A 9,604-nucleotide genomic window follows, 5' to 3' on the forward strand; every position below is an offset into this window, starting at 1 on the left:
GGTGACTCTCACTCTGGGTAGAGGCGAACCGCACTCCAATGCTCCGCTTAATTGAAGGCGCTCCCAGTTCGCTTCCTCGCTGACTTGCTTCCTCGCTCTTTGCTCCGGGCTCGATCATAGGCATCCCTCATAGGGATGCATCAGAGACGCCCCTTGAGAGATTCATGGTTGAATAATAAGGAAATGGATGGTTATCTAAAGAAGAAGAAGAAGAGGACTATAAACTAGGAAAAATATTACTCCCTCCATCCTAAATTATAAGTCATTACAAGAATCTTGAAGAGTCAAAGCATCTCAACTTTGACCAAATTTGTATGATAAGATAATAGCATTTATGATGCCAACTAAATATCCTAGATTTTCCATTAATTATATTTTCATAGCATACCTATTTGATGTCACAAATTTTTGTAATTCTTTCTATAATTTTGGTCAAACTTAAGATGATTTGACTGTCCAAAATTCTTGGAATGACTTAGAATTTGGAATGGAGGGAGTATGAACTAAGACTAAAACGTTAACACCACATGAAGATAGCTTCAAGGAATTGGCGTATGGATTCCAACGGATTACTGTCTCCCACCAAGGAAATTTGATCAAGCTTGCATCTTGACTTCTCGAGTGCTTTCTAGGCTAGTCGTGAGTTTCTCAACACATTCGACTATACTCTTTTGGACCATACAGTTCACCTTTGATTTAGACAAAGAATCTGATTGGTTGCATGTATTAGTTTTAGTTTGCATTAGATTTATGCAGCACAACCTAAACTAACATAAACATATGTAGTGCTTTCGTGTTTGGTTCCTGCACAGGCAAGCCATATGTAATAAAATTATATTTATTTATATGTGTTTTATTACATATAATCACCTTGTATATTCTATTAAAGGTCTCATGTTAATTTGTAGTAAAGGTATAGAATGTGAAGGTATTTATTTTTGTGTCTATCCGCTTATGCAAATCTGTTTGTCTAATACGTAAAATGTATTTCATGAACACCTTCACCTTTAAGTACTAAGTTAGTATTTTCAAAACATTTCAAAAGCATTTTCGCTTGCTTTCTCACCTCATTACTGGGTCAAATACATATGCAAAGAATGTAATCACCTAGTGGCACTAGATAACTGCAATCACTTTAGAACTCTCTTAATAGTATGGCTGATGAGGACATCACCCCTTTTGATATAATTCATGGAGATGAAGAGGACTAGCGTGGACGTTGAAGTCATCCAAGTCATGGCGGAGGCCCAGTCTAATTTAAGTTGGAATCCATCTTAGATTTTAGGAGCAGTTCTGGGAAAAATCGACGCCCAAGATGCATACATAATCCATTTTCCACGATGATACACATATGCATAGAAACATAATTTCATAAGCTAACCAATAGCTTTGGTTTGACATCAAAATTCATTCGGAGTAAACAGGAATCATATCGAAGCAAGTCAGTTTCCAGGATCTGCGCTTTTTGGTCCGTTGGGTCGTATATTGTCTTAAAGTCCATTAGAGGCTGCGCCCGGGGGGTTTGCACGTCCAATACATTATGCTGATGCTTATGCTGATTTGTTGTGAGAGAAAAAAATTGTTCGTTCACTAAAAAATACTGCTGAAGTACTGCTGCAGCCCCTGTTGCACTCGTGGACCAAACCACACCCAGTGCAACAGGCGCTGACCTAGGCAAGTAGATACAACGTTAGTGATTTTTGCATTCATTGGTCTATATAGTTCTGTAGTATACAACGTTAGATAATGAACATGTTTGCCCGGCCCTCAAGTTCAATTCCTGGCTCCACCGCCGCTTACCCTTACTTTTGTCCCTGGTTCATCATTAGATCCTTGGTGGAGATATTGTAACTTTTATGTCTCAACTCTCAAGCTAGTTTTACTGTTGTGGTTTATATATATATATATATATATATATATATATATATATATATATATATAACAGTAATGCACAAGCTCACACAATCGGAGATTTCCCTTTCTACCGGTAAAGTGGTGGGTGACGAATGACGAGAGCACGTGTGCAGGGTTCTGAATTTCGTCTAGTTTTCACCAAAAATCGGCGATTTCCAAGTAAATACATGTATTGATAATTTCATATCCATTTCGCTTAGTTTTTGTTTCAAACTTTAGCCAAAATTTCATGAAGATTCAAAAATATTACCCAAAATTTCATCCGATTTTCATTGATTTTCGTGATTTTTGTTTCTATTGGTCCCTTCGGTATTTTGTTTCTAGGCTAAACTTTTAATCCCATTTTTTCCCCGAAAGTTGTTAATGAAAAAGTTGTAAAGCTTCTTTCCCCGCGCTTCTTCACCCGCCACGTCGAATATATGCTCCAACATGCTGTTCCACTTGCACACACACGTCACACGTCTCTTCCTCCTTCCACCTCGCCTTGTCCATCCGTTCCCTTCCCCGTGCTGCCCCATGTCCCACCCTTCACCGTCGCCGTTCGGTAGCAGCAGCCGCCGCCGCCTGTCGGAGGTCCTTGGTGAGCAGCAGGAGCCATTCTCCCTCGACCTCTATCTCCTCGAGAGAGGCTGCTCCCCGGCCTTCCTCGACGCCACCGCGTGCGGTGGCGGCGCCTGCTCGACGTGCTGGCCCAAGACCGGAAGCACGGGCCGGATCCTGAGGCGGCCGGCGAGGAACAAGAAGTGCTCCCGTCGGAGCGGCGTGCTAAGGATGCTGCTCTCCAAGATTCTCAGCGGCACGTCGACGGTGCCTGCGGCGACGAAGGACCGGCAGCAGCGGGCCGCCATCGGGTGCCGCCGCGTCGTCGCCGAAAAGCAGAGGACGCCGGACAGCCTCGTGCTCGCTCTTCGTCCCGCTTCCCCCGGAGCCGGACACGTCGAAGAGCACATGGAGGACGACGGGGAGCAGGAAGACGACGACGACGAGGACGAGTCCTCGAAGAAGCAGCTCAGCCCTGTGTCCGTGCGGGAGCAGCGCCTGTTCGAGCACTCGCCGCCACCGCCGCACGCGCCGAGTACGTAAGCAAGCACCACAGCCACCATCTCTCTTTGTCACCCGCCATTATCGAATCGAGCTCGTACAAGCTGCCAAAGTCTAACGCGCCATTAATCGAAACCACCGTCCACCGCAGAAGCCCTGGCCATCTTCGGCGAGCTCGTTGAATCCGCCTACACTCCCAACACACTGCTGGACGACGTCATCGCCATCGCCAGAGACCGAAGCAGCAGCACCCAGTCCAAAGACGGCCGGCGCCGCCGCAGCAGCACCGACAACTCAACGCCGCCAACGACGCCGCGGACCAGGAGGAGGAGGAAGAAGAAGCACGCGCGTCGGAAGGAGGACGTGGCGTTGGAGAAAGACCTCGCCAGGTTGACTAGCCTCGTAGCCTCGGAGATGGCCGGGGCAAGCGTCCGCGCAGAGGACCTGCGGCCGTCGGTGGAGGAAGTGGGCGCGCTCATCGCGGCGGCCGTGCTGGAGGCGCTGGCGGAGGAGACGGCGGCGGAACTGATGGGGATGGACCGCGGCTGTGCGGTTGACACGACGACACGGTGGTGCGGACGACGCTGACCTCGCCGTTGTTGGGTTTTCTGGTGGGTGATGTACGCATCTGATCGACGTGTTCGTGCGTGTACATATATTATTATTTGGTTGATGATAGTGGTGGATTCTTGGTTGCGCGCGTGGTTTGTTGTGCCTGGCTAGCTACCAGCTATTACCTCTGTTCGTTAGGTTAGCATGGGAGCGAGCATGCTGAAACAGAGCTTGTACATGGGTTCATTAACATGGTGTCGTCGAAAAATAACAGCAATTAATAATATATCAACCATGAACCATGCATATGGCTCACGCATCAACATTACCATTGATCATGTGTTTTTTTTTGTCAAGATTCTTAGACAGAACTTTGAATTTTTTTTTATAGTAAACTTATTTGAAGGTTTAAATGTTACTGATATTTTGTACAAATCTATGGTCCAGCTACGACTGTTTTAGGTCGACCTTCTTTGGACCTCGATAGATACGCATTGTCTGTATGTTTAAACTCTTCTTCTTAATACAATGATACGCAAATCTTTTACGTATTTGAAAAAAAAAATTCTACAAATCTAGTCGAACCCAAGAAATTTGACAATGTCATAGCGATACTTCGAAAATAAACATAGAGAGTACGTGGAGTTCCGATCCTTTAGTCTTAGATGTTTGATTTGTACTCAACAACCCATAAGATACAGTATAACTCCAATTGTGCATTTTTCTTCAATTCACTTCCACCTTATAAGCGTCCGTGCAACATTGAATAGGCATCCAGCACACGTGCGGCAACGGGAAGCTATGGCCCGCAGCCAACTATGCATGCAGAGCATGCACGTTGGCGCCAGCCACCAAACCCGGCCCTGCTCACCTTGCGCCGGACAGGAATGGCGCAAGTGCGAGATGAATAACAATCTAGCAACCACTACTAGTAATCCTTTGGCCTAACGCAAAGCAAATTTCAGCGAGCACGTACACGGGTGCACAGCGGCAGGAGGAGGACGACCCAGCAACAGCGCGTACTCGCTAGTCGCCCCTTGATCGATCCGTGACCGTGACTAGAGAGAGGATCGGCCACGCGACGAGCTCAGCTGTGCGACGCCTAGCCTGTCCAGCCACCGTACCGGAGGTCCGGTCCAGGCCGTCCCCTGCTGTGCTAGTACTTGCAGTAGTCCTGTTCCGTTCCGTTGTGTGCGCCCTGACGGACGGACACAGCATCCCCATCGAGAGCGACGCCGGAGCTACCGGTATACTTAATTCGGAGGTGCGCTTTCTTTTTCTCTTTGCCCCTTTGTTTGCGAAAATGAAAGAAATAGAGCTAGAGCTAGAAGAGGATCGATGCATTCACCAATTGACGTACGTACAGGTGTTGTTGCCCAGGCGTGTCCGGTTTTGGTTTACGTGGAAGTGGAGATGGACGAGCCAGCGCTCCGGATCCGTGCCCGTGCGGCAGGTAGACCATCGTTCTCGTCGTAATATATCCCTCGCTGTAGCTGTATCCCCGTGCACGGCGCTGTCGTCTCTCGCCGTCGCTAGACGACCTTCTCAAAATCATCATCGTTCCTCTTCTGGTCAGCCGTGTCACCTTGTTTTTTTGGAAACATTATTATTGTGGCCGCGTCTTCTCGTGGCAGTCTCGCTCTCGCATCCTACACACAGCATGGTGACTTGATGAGTCACTAACAAAACTAATTATGGGTCTGTCTAGAAAAACTATCTAGGACTAAAATGTAGTCACTATCACATCGAACGTTTGGATGCTAATTGAAAGCAATAAATATGAGCTAACTGTAGAACTAATTGCATATATGGAGACTAATTTACGAGACAAATCTATTAAGCCTAATTAATCCATCATTAGCGCATGGTACTGTAGCACCATATTGTCAAATCATGGACTAATTAGGCTTAAAGATTCATCTCGCAAATTAGTCTCCATCTATGTAATTAGTCCATGTTTAATACAGTATTTTAGTGTCCAAACATCCGATGGACTAAACCTTAGGAGGTGTGTCGACGAAATATGGTCGGCAGTCTACCTAGGGGTATGCCTAAGGTAGTAGATTGTCGGCAGACAGATGCGCAAACTGCAAACAAGATGGTGACACAAGACAAACACGAGGTTTTATCTAGGTTCGGCCACCGTGAAGGCGTAATACCTACGTCATGCGTCTGATTGTATTGATGTATGTCAATGAGAGATGTTTTTTAGAGGGGTCCCCTGCCCGCCTTATATAATCCGGGGGCAGGGTTACAGATCTGGAAACTAATCCTAACCAGTTATAATTGTCATAGGTGGCCGGATAAGGATTCCTATTCTGACCAGTCAGGATCTTGCTTGATTTCCAAATCTGCTTTGATTCCTTGCGCAGGACTCCGAACAGATCGGCCAGGCCGCGCGTCGTCTTCTAGTGGGCCAAACCCCCTGGTCCGGGCCGGCCCAAGCCTAGCCGTAAGGGTATAGGGGTTAATACCCCCACAGCTAGTCTCCGAGCACCATGTATTATGCTGCGACACGCCGTTCGATCTCCTTCGGCTAATGCGATCCGTCTTCATGCAATCCGTCTTCATGTCATCTCCAACTGGTTGAAACATTGACCGAGCGAATATGCCAGGATTCTGGTCAGAACAGAGAGCAGTAGACCACGATTATAGCCGAAGATTCCAGTTGTCCGAAGAATGCACGGTGCTCTAAAGAAAAAAGAAAAAGATTTCTTTCCTAATGAAGTGTGCTCACTTGTATTTCTGAAAAGAAATATAAGTGACCCTTGAACAATAGTAGTTATGGCCAACAGTCAGAGCGTAGGGGTCGATAAAATAAACACATTCATCGCAAGGTGAAATGTGCCCACTTAGTCCCCGAGCCTAGTAGTAGGTGACGTAGGCACGTGGTGCCAGGATCTAAAAAGAATTCCCACTGAAGTTGAAAATTCAATCGTCCTACAAGCAATACGAGATGCACCGTTAGGTGCATCGTACCGATGTAGTCCCCGAGCTTGCTGGAAGGCGAGGTAGCAGCCTTGTAGCAAGGTCTAAATAAATGCCTCTCAACTGTATGTGAGTACAAATCACATGTAGCCGAGGAGAGCGGTCTCCGAGCAATGTTCGGAGAGTGGTCGGAGCAGTCCCCGAGCATTAGAGTGGTTGGAACAGTACCCGAGCACGATGGTGGTCTGGACAGTCCCCGTGCACGATGGTGGTCTGGACAGTCCCCGAGCACGATGGTGGTCTGGACGATCCCCGAGCACGATGGTGGTCTGGACAGTCTCGGAGCACAAGGATAGTCGCGACAGTCCCCGAGCACGAGAAGTGTGGCGAAAAACCATATGCCTCTTGTACTATTATTTTTTGTATTTATTTAATGACTTGCTCTGTCAAGTCCAAACTGACACGTCTGGTCAAAAAAGTAGACGGGTATAGCACGTCATACTGCCTTTTTGTCTTTTCAAGCAAACAGTTGCATGGCCCCTGTAAGTAGGTGCGTCAGCATGGGCCCTCTCACACTGGCAACGAAGAGGCACATATATTGGCATAGATCTCGAGGCTATGAAAACAACTGTCTACGGCGCATGCGCACGTCTCCCAAGAATCTCGGGCAGACGAAACGGCGTAACTCTTGGGTTAAATACAGTATAGGATAGGTAAGTTACTTTTTACTGAACCCCATTACCATTCGCAGCCGCAACCATCTTCTTCCTCTCGCCAACCCTAATACCGCCGAAATCACCACCAATCAATCCTCCGCGATTTCCTCATTCATCAGCAAGGCCAGATTCATGGCGAAGAGTGACGCGCAGAAGAAAGCAGGAGTCATGGCGAAGGAGTGGTGCAAATCAAGAAGCAACGAGCAGACCATTGAAGACCTCGTCACCATGGGGGTACTCCACAACAAGGAGCTCGTAGGATGGCATGCGCCGGAGGGCGAAGGGTACCTCGATCCACAACCAGGTGAGATCGTGGTGTTTGAAGACTTCTTCAAGCGGGGATTTGGGGTTCCGGTACATCCTTTTCTTCAGGGGCTCTGCCTTTACTATGAGATTGGGATTTGCAATCTGCATCCCAACTCAATCCTCCTTGTCGCCACTTTCATCCATCTTTGCGAAGCATATGGTGGCTTCCAGCCCCATTTCGATTTTTTCCGCCATCTTTTCTGTCTGCGGAAGAAAGGAAGCGGCGGTTCCAAGATAGCTAGAGTTGTGTACCTCAACCTCCGTGACGGGTTGAAAGCCCAGTACCTGCACTGCCCATGGAACACGTCGCTTGACGACTGGTACAAGAAATGGTTCTACATCTGCGAAGAGCCGAACACGATCACGCTGTGCGACGTGGGGTACATTCCGGAGAAGAGGACCAGCTGGTCAAAGAAGCCCGAGCACCTGGAACAGATTCTAGAAATATTTGGGATGATCCCATGGAAAAAACTGGATGGTCCGAGCGTGGCCGGGAGCTTCATTAGTCGACGGATCCAGCCCTGCTAGAGGAGGGTACATCCTGGCTACGAGTATCAAGGTAGCGCGGACCCGACGAGGACGAGGCAGGAGGCGCTTGACAAGAATGAAGTCAGAGCTAGAATTGGAGAGCTATTTAACTCAGCTGATCCAAATTATGTCAGATTGAGCGACATCGAGCACGCTTTCAAGCTCGCCCGACCTCCCCCAAAGGTAACTCATCTTGCCTTGTTCCCGTAGTCTTATATTGTAGTAGAAACTTACTGTGTTCACTCCCATTTGTTTCCCAAATTAATGGTTGGGATAGAGCGACAATGTTTGTGTCGCCACCCCCTGGAGTAGATTGGCCGCAAGGAGCTGACCCAACCACCCAAACCAGCGTTGGGACCAAGGACGTCGACTGGGCGGTGCTCGGAGCTGGAGAGGAGGCAGCGGCCAAAGCTGCTGGTAAGCGGCCGGCAGCCAGCAAGCGTCGTTAGGCAATTTTTACTTTGTCGGACGATGACACAGAGGAGGGAGAGGATGTAGACACCTTTTGACTCGTCCCTCGAAAGAGGAGGAGGCAACTGGAGTTGATGGAGCAAGGTGGCTCCTCCGTGCCGGTGGGACCTACATCGTCGACCACTGCAGCGCGAAGGATAAGCGGCGGAGGGGTTGAGCACCAAGGCCCAGCGACAGTGCTGGATGTAGAGGGAGACCAAGAGTCACCCGCACAGCACGTGGAGCAAGCACAGCCGAAGAGACGCGCCTTCGCCACATCATTTCGCGCTTCCAACATGTAAGTATTTGTAACCTTGATGTAAGCTAGCAATTTGTATTGAATATGGTTGCCTTCTAAACTTATCTCGGAAGTACTAGCTCGGCGTCCACCGAAAGTCCGGACCAGCTAGCCAGAAGCGGCGTGGCTCTGCCAGTAATTTCAGAGCAGACTGCCCAGCAGCCGTCCATCGAGGAACCCATAGCAGAAGATCCATCGGAGCCTCAGCAAACAAACAGTCAGACAACAGTCCCCGAGCAGGGGGTCAAGGGAAGAGCCAAGCCGAGCATGAGTGCTCCGAGCGCTAAACCTGCTGAGGGCAACACCTCAGCATCAAGGGTAACGGAACAAACCGAGGAGCAGCGACCGAAGGTGAGAGCACAGAGCATGTTTGTCGATGCTGCAGCCCGTGGGAAGGCCATAGTGATCGCAGAAGCTGCTAACGCCGGACTAGCACCGAGACCCGAAGAAGAGCCCGAAGAGGACGAAGTGGAGGAGGTCCTGGGCCATCCATAGGACAAGCGACAATATGTGTATGTGTCGCATTGGTGGAACGACCAATGGGTTGTTCATGAGGAAATCCCAGAGGTCGAAGAGACCAAGAAAGTTGAACGGGCGGCGAAATGGCCGGTGACGGAGGTCCAGGTAGGCTTTGCTTCACCACCTGATCTTGCTGTCTAGTCGAGCTATCTTACTTAGCTATCTGCACACAGGACATAATGAAGACTGCAAGGTACCGCAAGAAATGCTTTGACCAGATCGAGGGGATCACTGCAAGCAACAAGGAGCTGACGGTGGAGGTGGAACGCCTGCGCCACCGACTTGAAGCCGCCAACCATGAGAAGGCAGAGCAAGAGTCCCAGAACCAGAACCTGGTTGTCGACCAGCACGG

The 9,604-nt window shown here is 48.9% G+C and overlaps 1 pseudogene; it reads left to right on the top strand.

Annotated features, from left to right (window-relative positions):
• The first annotated feature begins 2,377 nt into the window (after positions 1-2,377).
• LOC136505887 (uncharacterized) lies at positions 2,378-3,644 on the top strand (annotated as a pseudogene).
• The last annotated feature ends 5,960 nt before the right edge of the window (positions 3,645-9,604 follow it).

The sequence above is a fragment of the Miscanthus floridulus genome, chromosome 14, assembly GCF_019320115.1.
Source record: "Miscanthus floridulus cultivar M001 chromosome 14, ASM1932011v1, whole genome shotgun sequence".
Lineage (NCBI taxonomy): Eukaryota > Viridiplantae > Streptophyta > Magnoliopsida > Poales > Poaceae > Miscanthus > Miscanthus floridulus.